Source organism: Athene noctua, chromosome 6 (assembly GCF_965140245.1).
Source record: "Athene noctua chromosome 6, bAthNoc1.hap1.1, whole genome shotgun sequence".
NCBI lineage: Eukaryota > Metazoa > Chordata > Aves > Strigiformes > Strigidae > Athene > Athene noctua.
Window position 1 is genome coordinate 17,114,281 of NC_134042.1, and position 15,715 is coordinate 17,129,995.

The window sequence follows — 15,715 nt, forward strand, 5'->3', positions numbered from 1 at the left end:
GCTCAATAAAAAGCTGCTCTTCCTGCCCACCGGCCGCAATACACAGCACACGGGACGCGGGGTCCGCGGAAAGGGGGATAACGGGGATTCCAGTTAGCGCTTTCTGTCCGCCCTTGGAAAGGGCGCGGGCCGGGTCGTGTGGGGAAGAGGAGCCGGGGGCACGGCGCCTTCTCCTTCCCACTGGAGGGGGGACGTACATGGTGTATCCCACCGTGCGTGGGGATGACCCTTGGTTAACAGCTTTGCGTAGGGAACGAAATAACTAACGCTGTACTGCAGCCGAGACCCTCCGGTAGTGGCTCTGTTTAATGAACAAAATGACTAACGCCACTTCAACCGGGAATTTCCTATGTAACCCAGATTTCAGGTAAGAGGAAAGCTTTTAAAGGTTAAAAAGGTAGGTGCTCTACGTCATGTCATACTCTGTATGACCAAGAGTGACTTGGGTGTGTGAAACGGCTTTGAAGTAATCAAATTCCAAAAATGGTTAATTCCTCTGCATTCCACAGCCTTTGTATGCTTGGCATGTGCTCCTGTGGAAAGCTGAGTGTCAGTGAACGAGAAGGATCTCATCAGGCGATTGCGTGTGTGGTGAGGGAAAACTGGAGTGAGCTTGGCAACCCCGAGCAGTGACTGAGTTGGACCCTAAACTGAACTGTGTAAAACGCATCGGGCAACCGGACTGGCTAATGTCTGAGGAGGCATTACTGCTCTACAGATTATCCCAGGAAATGCCTTGGGAAATTCTTGCCCCAAAGAATGAGATAGCTGCAAAACTGTGTATATTAGGGTAAAGCGAAAATGATTGTCTGCCCTTTTAACTTACAAGACAGAGTATACCATCTGAAGTAGGCCTCTTTATTGTATAATGATTCATAGACGGGAAACGAGTGTGTCAAGATATAAAACCGAGGGAGAAGAGAGATGATGCTGACCGTGGCAGACCTGCCAGGGAAAAAAAAAACAACCAAACAGCAAGAGAGAGAGCAAGTTAACTGGCTGCCACGACCTGGACAGGTTTAGTTGACAGGTAGTTGTAATTCTTAGTGGTCGGCACACTACGCCCTTTATATACCAGTGAGTTTCTCTGACAGATTGTCTCATGAAAACCAAAGGGGCTGCTGCTCATGTTAGCTTGTGTCTTAGAGCCTGGGGTGTTATGATCAAGCTTTTTTTCATGTGGTAGTAAGTCAAGCCAAGGTCAGATCTGAAAGTGAGTGAGAGAACCTCAAAAGTGTTTTTATATTGAGGAGACTGGGGCCCACAGCCAGGAACCGTCCACTTCAAAATGAAAAATAATGTCCAAAATTTGTCTTTTTTTTTTTTAATCCAAAGGTATGTGGATGAATCAGTAATCTTTCGAGTACTCTTGCTTGATGGGTATTGTGAGATTTTGTAATTTGGACCCATCTTTAAATTTTAAAGAATGCCTTTAAAACATGAATTCAACTTTGAACTATGTGATTACACCAGAAGTACACCACAATGACTGAGGTCAAAATCTGACCATTAATTTCAGCACGGCCTACACTTCTAGGTTCAAATTCGTACCACGGTGTGTAAACCTAGCTTTGTTGCCTTCTGGGGAGCCGCTACCAATTTACACCCTTATACCATCTGTCGCTTAGCTCTGCTCTAGTAGGCAAGAGATGACTGACCTGTTGAAACATTTTTAGTGGAATGTACCTGTTGCCATTTGGATGTGTTCAAGAATGTGAGCTCTGTTAAAACTGGTAGCTGGGTCTTGGGAGCGCCTGGATGTTTCATGTGATTAATCCGTCATACACTCCCTTGCCACGCATCCTGGAGTCACATCCTTTTCCTTACTTGAGTTCAGGGTCCTTTTATATTTTCATTGAATATTCATTGCAGAATATATTTACAAAGGTTCTTAATATTGCTTCATTTGAGACTGTAAAAAAAAGTAGTTGGAAAAAAGTGATGGATATACAGTATTTGGAAGAACATTGATAACAGTTTCACTTCTGTGAGTGTCTGTGTAGTCTCACTCCAGTGTAGTCATTGTCTCAGACTTAGTTAATATGTCCGTGACACCCTCAGAATTCGAATAATTAATGTACATTGCAGTACCATTAATTTAATTGGTGATATGCATGGAATTAATTTGGACTTTTGCAGTTATTGTACACAGAATAATTTTGCTTACTGCATAAAGTCTTCAGTGTAAAATGTCAGAGCTTTTTATAAGCCCTTTATTGACTTGAACAAACAGAATAATTCTCAGTGGGAGGGGTGGGTCTGAAGTCTTGATAAGAGCATGGTTTTTGAAGTGCCAATGTTGGAAACAAAAACTGAGGAAATGTAGAGCAGAATCTTCAACTTATCTGACCTCTGTAATAGCTCACATTTTATACTAGTTGAGATTATTTTGCTCCCTTTTTGCAGTCAGTATCCTTCTTCTCAGCAGAAAACTGAAGAGCAAAGTGAATGTTATACCATACCATACCATACCATACCATACCATACCATACCATAGAGTGTTTCATGTCCCTGAACATGATGGTAAAGTACAAGAAAGAATACCAGATCTGCTATGATAACAATATGCAATTTTTTTAAAAAAAGAATCAATCAATGTAGTTTCAAGTATGGTTTGATTCTAGGGCAAACCACAAAGAAATACAAAGTGAGACCCTCTGTCTAGAATCTCTTTATAATATTCCCTAGCACACAGAAGGATAATTTTTTTCTTTAATGTTACATAAATAGAAAAAGGAATCTTAATAACCTATGCTGAAACTGCAATTTAGGGGTAATAAGACAGACAATGTACATTGGAATGATGCTACTGAAATGCACGGTATTAAAATATTTCACACTAGTTTATCTGATATGTTTTTATAAAGGTGTAAAGTATATGAATATAAATGTATAAATATACAAAATATCAACTTCATGACACAGCATTGAAGATACAGAGAGCTGGGTTATTTATTGTTATTATAATTTTGTAATTTAGCAAAGATCTAGAAAGTTTTTATGATGCACAAAACTCTTTTGTTTTTGGTGGAATTAATTTTGCCTACCATCTGAAAGGTAGACTTTTAGTCCAGGTGTGCTGCTTAGGTCCTTTCTCTGTCACACAGAGTCTTCAGAAGATCTCATTTATTTTTAGGATGATATGAATCCTGTCCCAGAGGTGCTCTGTGTTTCCTAAAGAAGCAGCTAACTCATTTAGTTTTAGTGACTAAAGTCAGTTAAGACTTTCTGTGGCATATCCTCTGTTGGCATTTATTGTGCTATCAGTAAGGAAGCTAATGGTTAGTTCCCAGAGGAGATAGATGCCTGTTGGAGGAGGGCATATGTGAATGCAGGGTATAATCCTTCCCCTCAGGTGTGGAATTGTTGTTTAGCAAATCTCTGTCATGTCTGTGAAAGAGTCACTCTACATAAACTACAGTTAAAAAATGTTGGTGCATATGTGCTTGACAAGGACACCCTGCTTATCAGTGTTCTGGTTTTGCAGGCATAGTCCTTATGCAAACCACGGCTGTAAAGTGCCTGCATACTCACATCAGGTTGGGTATTTTTTGTCTTTGAAGTTCTTGCATCAAATGCAGACCTGTTCCCATATCAAAAAATGTGTGGGAAATTGCAATGTCTGATTAATGGATAGCTAGTTTATTGAGCTGAGCCTTAACCCTTTAATAAGCAGAGATATTTGTAGCTCCATTTCTTCTGAATTATAATGGGTGTACAGCTCATTTGTTTCCTATTAGTCAGGTTTTGGGGTTGGCAAAAGGTACTCCAATTTGATGAGAAGAATATATTTTAAAGGGATTAACTGTAGTGATAGGGTTTTCTTACAGGAGTTGTATACAGTTTTGTACTACTGTAATGCTAGTGAAGTAGTGAACTAGAACTAAAGAACTGAAAATGTGAAGCCATTCAATAATTTTTTAAGCCTTTTTTGTCTAGAAGGAAAAGAACATTTATTCTTAAGAAACAGCTAAAATTTGCAGTAGGAAGGAAAAGACACCCCCCACCCCCCCTCTATTTCTGAAACTAAAATCGTTTACTGTACTTCAGAGTTCAAGTAGGTTACCTTTGTCTATGGCGGAATAAAGAAGAAAAACCCTAGTATTCCCTATCAAAAGCCTTTTTCATGTACTTCCTTTGTCAGCAGTGGATCAAAGGTAACCTTAGATATAGGCACCTAGTTTCAGCCTCAGTAAGGTATTTCTAGTCAGTGAATCATTAGAGCATGTATTCAAATTCAAGCTCATGGCAGAGTTTTCTTGGTTTTCATTAGAATTCAGAGCATACTTGTGGACATGTGTTTTCAAATGTTTTACTCAGCAGAGGTGAGCATAAGTACATATGTTTGTACATTTATATACTGGGACCTTTGATCCCATGAAGTGAATGAAAGCTGCTCGTTTGCATCCGTTAGCAGTCTGTGTCTCAGTGTGTTTTTCTGTGTTGTAAACAAGCAGCTGCAGAGCTTATATTCCTCTCAAGATAATCACAGATGAAGTAAAAAAGAGCCTGAAGTTTATGTTCAACTATCAAACAGAGCATCTCTCGTCTCCAGCATTAAGTTCATATTACACAATCAGGCAAGACTTGATTATACACAAGACAGAACATATACATTTTACCACAACATGAAACCACATTTGAACAAAATACCACGTCATATACAAATCTTTACTCTGTTATTTTCTTCTTTTAATTAGGCAGAAGCAATCAATTATTCATGGGCCCAATAGAGCACTCCTAATAATGACATTACTTAATATTGCATAATATCTTTTAAGCATCAGGGAAAAAGGCATTGAAAGATCTGTGCAATACATGGCTGGGTGTTGCTGGCAGTCACGTGGTAGAGAAAGTGAATAACATGTATATTAAAATAGGACTGTGCTGTCATTACACAACTTGAAAGATATGTGTTTAAAATAACTAAGAGTAGTGATGAATAAACAGTAATGTGCTCCTGAGAAGGAAGATTAACTTTGTGCTAGGAAGTGATGTGCCTGGGAGCTTCTTAAAGGCCAGTTGCTTAAAATGTAGCGTCTAGAAATGACTGAAATATAAAAAGTAGAAAGCCTGTTTTGTAATTTCTGAAGTTCCTCTCCATGTTATCACAACATATGTAGCTGTCCACTTTTTTCTCCTTCCACAAAAACTGATAGAGCATCCTATATTGCAGTTTATCTGTGTTATGAGCTTGGATAAGGCAAAAGCTAAACTTCACTGTTGAGCTGTAAAAGAAAAAGTACTGGCATTTAGTCATTCCCTTATTCTGCACAAGTATCTGCAGCAGTTTGACGCAGCAACTGTTGCACAATGTGCACGTACAGAGCAACAGTAGACACTTTAGGACAAACACAGACTGGAAGAGATTCTGTTTCATGTTGAGGAAGGAGACTGAGTAACAAAATTGCCTGGTATAGTTATTTGCAGGCTTTTATTACAAACAATGCCTCGGGGGCAGGGAAGTTAGATGTCTTGCCAAGAGATTATTTTGAGCAAATAAAATGATCTATGAAGTTTATGACTAAGAGTCCTTGACACACCCCAGTTGAAACTCCCATGCAGTCTGCTACGTAATGGAACTGCAAGCTGCATAATGTACATACATGAGATGAAAATTAAATAGACAATATGGGCACATTTCTTGCAATTTCAGACTGTGTCTAGGCTTTTCTTTATCCCAGAGCTCCTAACAGCAGTATTGAATCCTGCAAGGCCTTTCTCATTCCTGTAATTTTTAGATACATCATTAGCCCTGTTGACTTGCTTACATGAACAAGGACTACTGGTGTGAATAAAATTCTTCAGGATCAGGTTCTCACACTGCTTTATTAGAAATGCAGCCTGCTGTCACTCATGCCTTCTAAATTCAGGTCACATATAGCATAATACGTGTAGCAATTACAGTCATCTCCAAAACTCTGTCACATCAATTGCTATTGGGAATGGGAGGAAATTTTGAGAAAGTTGTCTTTGCAGTTTGATACCATAGTGTTGCCTAGTTGCCCAGCATGTGGAGTAGAGTAAGCTCTTCTGGAGAGAGTCATCCAGGAGATAAACAGGTGTGATGTGTAGCACATAGCTCCCTTTCTCCCCTGAAAAAAATAATACTAATCTTTCCCACTATCCAGCCATCTCTACATTCACTGAAGCAAAACTTCTTAGAATATCTGAAATAGGACAATCTGGCAATTCCCAGTAACTTTAGAGAAACCAGATCATTTGATCTTTACTGAGGAAAAGTTCGCATGGTCCTTTTCAGGCTAACGGTTTGGTCTATAAAAAAGAACTAAAGCACAAGCACTGCTCTGCAACAGTTCTGCCTAGGGACGCTTTCACTCAGTATTAGGGAACTCCTCTAAGAAATGACTATGGGACATGTGGGCCTTTCAGTTCACCGCCTAGCATATTCTTTTGTAGCCTTCCTTTGTTAGCAAGCACCTCAGTCTAACGCACACTGCAGTGGAAATAGTTGCTAGTACCTGAGAACATAGACATCCAAACCACTTGGATTTAAATGGAGTTAGTAGGGGCAGATTTTTTTTTTTTGCCTGATTTTGTAAGGAAGTGAGGCATATGTGATCATGCTCTATGTCTTGCTGTATCTGTGTAACAGACTGCCCTGTCCTTCCCCACCTGATAACTTTAAATCTGTTTTCAAACACATTCAAACAAATTTGAAAGAGGAGCCGACATCTTAAGGAAGTTCTAACAAGTCACATAAACATAGACAGCTGGGTAAAGAAAGACAACCCAAATTAGACAGGTAAAGGTGTCAGTCAGCTGCTTCTACGAATCAGTCAGTCGCTGTGTGGCCAGTCAGCTGCTCCATCCATGCTTTTCATTTGCAAGCACTCTTAACCAGCCCCTATGTTTGCTTCTTCGTTCCAAAACAGTATGCAGATGAAGTAAGTAGGGAACTGAGGACATAAAGTAGACAGACGAGGCTCAGAGCAGAGAGCGCTAGGTGAGATGAGAAGATAGACAACATGACGTACAGGTACAAAGGAACCCAAACTACTACTTGTTTTTGTAAACATTCTGTGCTGTAGACAGTATTCTAGAATAATAGCAGCAATATGAGGGAAAAGAATACAAAAAAGGCACTGAGATCTCAGATGATTGTCTGTCTAATCCAGTCTTCTACAATAAACCAAGATCAAGTAGAGCAGACCATCCCAAAGGAATAATTGCCCAACCTGTCTTTGTAAACCTTTTGTTCAATAAAATTCCACAGCTTCCTCATGCAGTTTGCTTACACCTCTCTACTTGGAGAGGTGCTTTCATAATACAGTTTCTTTTATTGTAAATTGCTCTGATTTCTTCTTGTCCTTCCTTCAGTGGACATAGAGAGAGAGATTGGTTACTGTCCCTTTACAAGCAATCTTTCATGCATGAAAGCCTGCTATCATGTCTTCCTTCTGCCTTTTAGACTAAACAAACCCAATTTCTTCAATCTTTCTTCATAGGTCATATTTTCTGAACCTCATCTTCTCCACCTTGGACTTTATCCAGTTTTTCTTTAGCTTTTTGAAAAGCATGGTAACCAAAACTCATGCAATGCAATGTCCCAGCTGAAGCCTCAGTAAGACTTAGTGATGAAAAATAATTACTGTCTTTTATATAGAATATTCCTGGTGGCATATGCTGGCATGCCAGTAGTCTACTTTTTCTTTAATTTTAGTTTTGCCAACAGTGTCATATCATTAATCTGTATTCTGCCTGTGGTTTAATACAGGCCTCAAGTCCTGTCAATGTTTATTTGTTGTCATGCCAGTTATTTTCACATTGTATTTGATGTCTGCTTCCTAAGTACAGGACTTGGTCTTCACTGTGATGAATTTCACCCTAGCTATTTTGCATACAAGACTGTTTACAGGGTAGAGCTCTTTGTATCTGAACATGGTTTTAGCCAACTTTGCCAAGGTACGTGAAGACCAAGAATCTGATATACCTGCACTGAGCAAGCCAGGAGAGCTTATCTTCTGTTTGGATATTATTATCAGTATTACAGCATTAATTACAGAATTATTCAAGAATATTCTTTAAATATTTGTAGAAAGTTATATTATTCAGTTCCAGGGGTGGAAATTAGACACACGAAGGTTTTGACAGTAACATTTTCAAAAACAGCCAGTGCAAGTTCTGTGTTCCCGCAAAACAGCCTTAGATGTATCAGCCAAATGTAAGCAGTTTGCTTCCTAAGAATAAGCCCGATTTCCCGCAGTGGTGAAGGCATCCAAACTTGAAGGCTGTTTGGAAAATTTTGACCAAAGGAACCTATCTAAAAACATGAAGCCAAGGCAGAAATTGGAATGTAATTTGAGTGTCTGTATCTACGAGTACACGCTATCTTATGTCTTATGTCTTGGCGAAGGTCTGAAGTAAAATATACAGCCTTGCAGCTATGCTTATTAATTCAGGCACGGCACTAACCGGCAGTGTCTCTATACCACAGCTGGTGCATGTCTAGCTGGCTCAGTCTATGAGTGGAGTTAACGCAAGTTCTCCATTGTCCATTTACGCAAACACTGCGTCTTTGTTTTCAGTCTTACTCTCAGTGGATAGATGAAGCACTGTACTGCCTCACGCTGGCAGCCCAGCATTTTTCACAGGCAATAAAAGTCAAGATTTTAGAATACCAACTGCAGTTTTCTCCTAGAAGCTTTTACTTACCTGAAGTTTCCCTGTGCAGAGTGGTGCTGATGCAGAGATACTCCTATAGATTGCTAACCGTTGCATGCATGTGTGCGCACATCCTGTATCCTTGCTCACATTCTCAGGAATGTACAGATATAAAAGACATTGCTCTTGATCCAAAGTGCCTATCCTTTTTGGACATGTTTAGTCTATCTTTCTTCTTTTCTCTCTCGTCACTAAATTTATGTATTGAGAAACAACTGTAGGCACTGTGTAAATTCCAGTATATGTATTTTCCTCTTATGGCCCTTCTGACAAATATACTCCATATGCTAAGAGTCCTAACAAAACCAAATGCTGGTTTTGTGGCTGTGAACAACTTTTTTCGCCATGCTAAACAGAATATTATTTAACACACAGATGCAAGAAAACCAGAACTTCTAAAACGTATTTCAGAACATGAACAATAATCACAAAGCAGGGATAAAGTACAGCCTCCAATCAGTGCAGAAACATAAGTAGATGAAGTATGTATATATCGCATTTAATAAAGTATGTATCCTCAGGGTGAGATAAACAGAGTATTTCTTCTTTTCAATTAAAACAGACAAAAAAGATTAAAATCAGGAAGACATGTAGTTTCTGGGGTGAATAAATCTGTGAGTAGGTCTTCAGTTCATCATATACTAGAAATTGCCCCTGTATTGCCGAATAAATCAGCCTGTGTTGCTTTGTCTTTGACAAGATGTTTATTTCTGAGCCAGTGATACTCCATACAAAATAACCACTCTATGAACAAGTAGGAAGTCATGTTTAATCAGAGCGTTCAGGAGACAGAAACAAAAAAGGCAGTGGAATGTGTGATTGGCATGAAAAAGTAGGCATTTTCCTTTACACGTTCTTTATTTCTCTGCTGGAAGATGTTATTTGAAGTCAGGTAGCCATGTAGACTGAAGGAAAAAAAAACCATAAATCCAAACCCTGTTGCCTACGATACGCTAAGGAAAGGCATGTTTGTGGAGAAATTCTCTGAGCAGCTCAGGTCTCTGGAATTTGGAAGCAAGAAACTAAATATATGAAATTAAACTGGAAACAGGGAATTCTGCACACCTTTTTGCACCCCAACACGCATGACCATAAGGCTGTGAGAGAGGATTAGCTTTAACATATTAGAATGTGATAATATTTGGATGTTGCTGTACCAGTTATGGCCATGATTTTGGGACCTGACCCTGAATGAGCTAGCTGCTATTGACTATATCACGATCTGCATGCTTTTCATGCATACTAGATTGTGAGTCAAAACCCTCTTTTTCTTCTTTAATGACATCCTTATTAAGGGGAACAGATTGCTAGCCACATCTTATTCTGATGGAAAGGAAACAAGAAATTTTAATTCACAAAAGACATTCTGTATCTTGAACTTCTTTACATATAAACAAGATACTGAGTATTTTAATAGGTTAAAGAAGACTGTATAACTGAATACATACAACTGAAATGCAGAAAGTATGTATATAAAGGTTATGGGGTTTTTAATTTGCATACCACTTGTAACCACAAAAGGGAAATTTTGACAGTATTTATAATGCATGCATTGAGACATTTATGGGGGAATGCTAACTCATGTATGGTAATTCATCTGCTTTTAGAGTCTGTTGGTTTATTACTTTCTCCCTGTAAATGATGCTTTAAGAACACTAGTTTGTAGTTGTTTCATCATGCAAGGATGTTAGCGACATCAAGAGTATTTTAATTTATTTCCTTTTCATAGTTACAGCATTTTTATAATTGCAAAATTCCTCTTTAATTACCATTGTTATTTCTACAGTTGGAAGCTCACCCTGTTTTGGAATGTTGGTTTTGTACTTAATTCTTTGCTTTCCCAGCTTGTGTAATTCTGCATAGGCAATTATTAAAACTTAAATTTGTCTAGCAGCAAAACAGCTACAGAGTTTCCACATAAAGATGAGTAACTGTAGAGTCGGATAGGAAGTGAAAAATCTGAACTTGAGTGGGAAAAAGAAAGACAAGAGAACATTTATGGAAACATTTGGTGGGAGTACAATGAACAGTCTACATGTTTGGACCTTGCCATTCACTTGCCTTGCCTGCTGTGTAGCAAGCCAAACTACTTCTCCATATCTCAGATCGCCCATCTCTTCAGTAAGGATGATAGCACAAACAGTAGGGTAGTCATGAAGTGCATATAGCATATCAAAGATATGATGCTGTTATGAATTCAGAGATCTTGAAAAAATTATGTCTGTCAAATAATAAACACTTTTACAGATTCCCCAAGCCTTCTATTTACCCATTTCAGCCAAAAGCCAGCAGGAAAAAAAGAGGGTGATGAGTTGTACTAGGTCTTTACAAAGCTGCTTTAAAAAACAATTTAAAAAGCAATGCTGTTGGTGTTGGAAGGGGTGAGTAGGTTTCAGTTGAACTGCATTAGCAACATTTAAACCTTATGCAGGTGTCTAGAGTGAGCTAATAAGACATGGCCAAGAACTGAAGGCTCAGTGAAGTTTCTGGAGGGTGGGATAGTTGAAGATGGCTATCAGAAGATGGCTATCAGGACTAGGTAGAAGAGGACTGGGAATTTTTTTAAAAAAATAAATTGTATGTAAGCTCTTTTGTGCTTTGAAATGCTTTATATCTCTTGCACAAAAACCTTGCAAAGGGAAATACTTTTGTTTAAGGATTTGATGATAATAAAGGGCCTGCTGCTTTTAACATACTTCATGTTTTTAAGGTGGAAATTAGTTGCTATCCTTGATCCAGAATTTAACTGGGTCTTTTGCAGGCTTCTGATTCTGTATTTTCTGCTCAGCATCTTGCTGGGGTCCATTTAAACAGTATAACCTAGCTCTAACTGCCAGGCTACTAACTGTGCCCTTCCAGGGGTATATCTTCATGGGTATGGGGCATTAACAGTGAGGACAGGAATAACAAGCTGTTACCAACAGCCTGGGCTCTGATCCTGAATGACAATCTGAATCACACTTACGGGGCCTCTTTGTTATCGTCTCCTCCTTTCTGGGAGTGATGTGATGGGAGCATCTAGGATGTGATGCTAAGAAAATCACAAGGAATGATACTGGAGTGTTAATCCAGTAAAATCAGAAAGCTGATATGTGTGAGTATAGTGAACTTCTTTGGCCTGATGATCAAGTGATAAAATTCACTCTTTTCCCTGTGACTTGTATTTGGCTTTGGGTTATGTTCTCTTTCCAAGTTTTAAGTGAGAAAAGCATTTGTTCCTCAGAGCTAAGTTGTTGTCTAGAGATGGAACTCATTATTGAAGTTCTAGCAAAGGGTATGGCTAGATGTATGATGTGAAACTATAATCATTATTGTGACCAATTTATCTGGAAAACCTACCACAGAACAGTAAGTGATGTACAGTGGGGTCTGGAGTGAGACACCCTAAACTCATAAAATGCTGTAATATTCTCATAAACATACTGGCCATCAGGTAAACAAGAGTATCTACAGCCATATGGTATGGGATTATATAAGTTTATTATGTAAAGAAATGTATAAGGAAAATGTGGTAATTTTTTCAAAGAATAAGTTTTGCAGCTACTGTTAGAGCTATGTTGTTTCTCTCTTCTGGTCCATTTGCATCTACAGTCATAGGCTCTATTTAATTTGTTGAAACTATGAGCAAATACACATGTTTTCTCAGGATTTGCAACCAAGCTGAATGCATTCCCAAGAGTTCCCAAGAGGTTTCATGTCTAAAATGTTCAGATAAATCTCCAGTCATAAGAACACTTAACCAAAATACTGTAAAGGCCATTTTACTAAGAAAAAAACCCAAAGTAAACTCTTTTTGTATACTGCAGATTCCTTGCAATGATGGGAGTTTGCACATGCAATGGTGGTAAGAAAGGAAAACAAGCATGCACAATATAAAGCATTTAGAATGACTAGGCTTTTCATTTTGTTTATCATTTCAAGATTAGTTAATCTCCATATAGAGAGGGAAAAAAAAAAAAAAAAAGAAAAGCCATGGTTATGTTATAAAATTTTGGGAAAAACAACTACATTAAAGTTTCTTCCTTTCTGTGCCTGAGTACAAATAAATGCCTGGTTATATAGGTAGTCTGTCTCTACCATTGTGCAAGTACAGCATGTGCTTATAGGGTGTGCATGGTAGAAATGCACTTTAAGAACTGCCTATAGACACAGCATTAATTTATGAATACTGTCAGCTCGAGTGTTAAGTGCAGTCTACTTACTGAAACATTTGGAATCTGGGCTGCTGAGAATGTGACCCAAAAAAGTTGCCTTTAGACTTTTATATAACCTCATCTTGACCTGGCTGCATTTCAGCTGAAGTTTTCAACAGTCAGTAACTTACACTCTTTCATGTGAGCAGCAGGGAAGACTTCAGACTGAGGGACAGCAAGTAGAAAAATTAATTGTCTAAAAAAGGGAGGAGGAAAAGGATGGAATGAGGAAAACATGAGAACAGAATCACTGTGAAACTTGGTGACGATGACAGTAAGATTATTCTTATTTGGTTTTACTCTGGGCCCCATAAAACTTTAATCCAGTCATGTGGGGAAAGGAAAGTAGATTACTGTAGAAATTATTCATACAAAAGAACATACACTAGAACATGCTTTCCTAGCAAAAGTGTTTGGGGTCAGCACTCAGGATGTGCAGAATGGGAACAAATATTTGGTTTTGAAAAGACCTCAGAAAGAAATACAAAATAATCCTCTTGAGATGGGAGGAGTATCACTGACAGTATGAGTGTGTTATATCATATGAAGAGTAGAGTGGTTACTTGTGTGTTGCAACGGCCAGAATAATGAATAGTTGCTATGTTTCTGGAGAACAATACAGGTTATTTTTCCTCTAGTGGTGGTGGTCTTTTTTATTTTCCTTTTTTAATTTTCTATCAGGTTTAGAATCTGATACTATCTCTGATAATTTGTTTGAGGGGTAAATGTAGTTGCAAAGAGCAAGACTGCAGTTGGATGAAATCCTTAACAGTTTTTCCTACAAAAAACCTCAACCAACTCAGCTTTTCATTTTGGCACATATTCAATCATTAATTGGGTTTTGTTACTGTTAGTAAATTGAGCAAGATAGTATTATGCTTTTTGAGGCAAGGTTATTGTTCCAAATAAAAGTCTGTTCTGAAGTTCCATTTGGGTCAGAAGCTGGTATCCATTCAAAGGAGATGGGAACACATAGAATGAAGAAAGATAGTAAAATTCTTTAAAATGCTTGAAGCATCTTAGGCTCACAAAGGGTTTGTGTAAGTAAAACCTCCTCTAATTTTTTCACCTGTACCTTTTGGTATAAGAAAACTTCAGACATTGCCTGACTTTGCTTTTTGGTGGCATTTTGCTGTAGCGTTGATGGTCTAATGTGACTTACAGCTTTAATCCAATGACTTGAAAAAGCTTGTAGAAACTGAAGGTCAAAATATTTTTCAAAGATGGAAATTTTGGCTCTGAAGTCCTTCTAGGTAGTTTTGGCAAATGTTCCCTGTGGTCTAGAGTACCATACTTACTTATGTGTTATTTGTATGTGCTGGATATAAATGAACATACTTGTACACTGTCCCCCAGGGAAGGCCTTTGCCATGTCTTTTACATTGTCATTGACCTTGCTTAGCTAGAAATGACAAATGCACACTGACACTCATATTTATTTCAAATGATATGACTTATCATTCGATATGGCAAAGAGAAATAGCCTTTTAATTTTTTCTCCAGCTATGTACTTTTTGATAACTTTGTGATGGGATAGTCAATAGTCAAAATGCTATCCTTCAGTTCAGTCATCATATTGCCACTGGAAAATCTCCTTGCAGTAAAGGACTCTTCCTAACTGCTGCTCACTAAGAAATTTCTGAATGTGTTAACAGCAGCAAGTACTCCTTGTAAGTATCTTGTGTGTGTGAGTTGAAAGATGTCTTAATCTCCTTCCTAGACTGGATTTTAGAAAAGTGGCCCCTGTGACACTCTGAACCATCTGAGCATTTATGCTTTAAGTGCCTGAAAATTACATGCAGCTTCTGTCATTGGCCAGCAAAGAAACTTGGCTTTTATCCCTGTTAAAGGAAGTGATATATTCTGATGATAGACTCAAAAGAAATATGACCTCAGCTAGGTGTCTGCTATATACATAGGCAGGGAAGACGGATGCAGGATCTTACACTGGTCAAAATTAGGTTTAAATAATTATGATCACAAATACTATGCACGAAGTGAGGTGCCAAAGATGTCATAGCTGAGATTTCCAGAAAAAGGTGAAATTCAGTCCTGTGGCATTTTGTTCTGTTTTCAGCGTATAGAGATTTTATGGTGAAATTTCTGGGGACATAAAGTTTCTGCATTCCAGTGTTCTTCAGGGTGTGTGAGTTCTCTCACATACACGTACACACACATGCACGCCCACACCCTCCAGAAGAATCAACACAGCATGTCACATCAGTCTGGCAGGATTACATTCATTAGATGTTCATTTTTGGTCCTGACCTCTACTCACCCCCTCTCCTTTAATTTTCACTGTGAAGAAACAACTCTAATAGCAGGGCTATTCCTGAATTAGTTGAGCTCTTTAGCTTATTGTCTATGGCCTTGCTTACCTTGAGCCTGAGGTGAGTCCCATAGCAGTGTCACAGAGCACAATGGCCTGGCATGAGCAGTAGGCACAAAACCTCAGGACTATTAGCCTGGCATAGGGAATGGCAATGGTGAAATGCTGCTGGCAGGTTATTTGAGCTGGTAAGAGATAGAGAGCTGCTGCCAAAAAGCAGCAGAGACCAATTTCTGCAAAAGATCAGAATGGCCTGCCTGAGGAAACTACTGTGTCCATCTATGCTATGGTAGGTACTGGGAGTGGTCTCAAAGTCTAGTCCAATTGGTTTTGAAGAGCAGAAGAAAACAGCTCTTCAAGTTGCTCTGTCCAATTATGAACTTGGATAATGGGGGAAATGGTCTTCAGCACAACAGAGATCAATGTCAACCTCTTTACTTAGGTGAACCCCCTCATGTTCTGCCAGTTCCCAGCCCCTGGGCCTGGAGGACATCACTAAGAATTTAGA